The sequence below is a fragment of the Chenopodium quinoa genome, unplaced genomic scaffold (assembly GCF_001683475.1).
Source record: "Chenopodium quinoa cultivar QQ74 unplaced genomic scaffold, ASM168347v1, whole genome shotgun sequence".
Classification (NCBI taxonomy): Eukaryota; Viridiplantae; Streptophyta; class Magnoliopsida; order Caryophyllales; family Amaranthaceae; genus Chenopodium; species Chenopodium quinoa.
This window is the reverse complement of record NW_018742914.1, coordinates 2,582,457-2,584,657: the sequence shown is the minus strand read 5'-3', so window position 1 is coordinate 2,584,657 and position 2,201 is coordinate 2,582,457.

The following is a 2,201-nucleotide window of genomic DNA, read 5'->3' as shown; positions in this document are numbered from 1 at the left end:
GTAGGTAGTGTGATTGTATTTCATGGGTACTAAAACAGTTTACAATGCTAGTAAATATCATAAACGTATGTATGACAACATGTCATCTAAATTTATACTACACAAAATAGAACACATTAAACTTTACATGAAATACTTCTTTAACACACTAGCGTTCCAAACATTCTTCAGGGGTATTCCTTCTTGGGTCATTAGCCGATAAGACCCCTGCCGAAGTGTTTCATATATTTGGTAAGGCCCCTCCCAAGTTGCGGTAAATTTACCCTCTGCGTTCCCTTTGCCGGTTGCGGCCGTTCTACGCAAAACTTAATCACCATCTTCCATGGGCCGATAATTGACGCGCCAATTATAAGCATGGATCATCCGGTTTTTGTATGCAGCAGATTTTACGGCGGCCGTCAGCCTCACTTCCGGTAGAAAATCCAATTGTTGTCGAAGCAGTAAATCATTTTGACTTTCGCAGAAGTGTTGTACCCGGAAAGTAGGTAGTCCCACTTCCGCCGGAACCACTGCTTCTGAGCCAAAAGCAAGGTTAAAAGGTGATTCCCCCGTAGTTTCTCTTGTTGTCGTACGGTTCGCCCACAAAATCTCAGGTATCAGTTCTGCCCACAAGCTTTTGGCGTCTTCTACTTTTTTCTTAACTGCCCCCAGTATCTGCTTGTTAGCGGCCTCAGCTTGGCCGTTTTACTGCAGGTGACATACCGCCGCATACGCAAACTTCACTTTGTATATGCTTAGAAAGTTTTTTAACGGGCTGCAGTCAAATTGTGAGCCGTGATCAAATACCATTGCAGTCAGCAATCCGAATAGTGTAAAGATGCTCTTCCAGATGAATTTCTTTACTTCATTCGCTGTAATCTTTGCTACCGGTTCAGCTTCTATCCACTTGGTGAAGTAGTTTATCCCTACAATAAAAAACTTACGGCCACCCATTGCCGATGTGAACGGCCCGATGATGTCCATTCCCCATTGAGCAAACGGAATTGGATTAAGAATAGGTGTTAAATCATTTGGAGGTTGATTAATCACCGGCCCATATTTCTGGCATTTATCACATTTTTTAACGTACTCCATGGTGTCCGCATTCATTGTCGGCCAATAGTAGCCCCGTTTCATTGCCTCCAAGGACATTGACCGACCCCCGCATGATTACCGCAATCACCCTCGTGTATTTCTTCTATTAGCCTTGCCGATTCATACGCTGTTATACACCTTTGCAACGGTAGCGAAAACCCCCGTTTATACAAGGTGCCCGAAACATAATAAACCAGACGTTGTCTTTCTTGATCTTTCTTGCCTCCATTTTATCGGCAGGAAGGACGTGATGTACTTTATAAGCTAAGATTTCCTCATACCATTCTCGACCTTCACTTGTACAATATACATCCTTAGGAGGCTGCTCATCAATACTCCTTTCTTTCAAAATTTCGACCATCACTGCCCTCTCTAAATCGTTAAAGCTTGAACTTGCAAGTTTAGCCAATGCGTCTGCCTGCGTGTTCATTGCTCGAGGAACCAATTTTATATCGAAATACTCTAGATTAGATGTAACACTCTTGAGTTTTTCCAGATATGTCGTCATGCTCGTTTCTCGAGTTTCTTAAGTGCCATTGAACTGATTTACTACCAGTTGCGAGTCAGTTGTCATCTCAATACGTTTTTCTTCCGAGGATATGCATAGTTGTATCCCTGCCAAAGCTGCTTCATACTCTGCCTCATTATTCGAGGCTTTGAATTTAAACTTGACAGCATATTCGAACACATCTCCCTAGGGAGAGATCATAATTACTCCAGCCCCTGAGCCGGTTGAAGCGGACGAGCCGTCAACTGATACCTTCCATGTGCCGGTACCCCCCTCTTCTTCATAACAAGATGTTTCTACAATGAAGTCAGACAAGGCTTGGACTTTTATTGATACCCTTGGTTTATACGTAATAACATATTCAGACAATTCAATCGCCCATTTAAGCAGGCGGCCAGACATTTCCATCTTCTGCAAAGACTTCTCTAACGGTTGATTCGTTAAAATATCAATTGCATGTGCATCAAAGTAAGGCCGCAACTTTCGTGCGGCCACAACTACTTCGTATGCGATCTTCTCTACTAACGGGTACCGTCTCTCGGCAACATTTAAAACGTGGCTCACAAAGTAAATTGGCAGTTGGGTTTTTTGTCGTTCTACTAGGAGCACCGCTGCTACC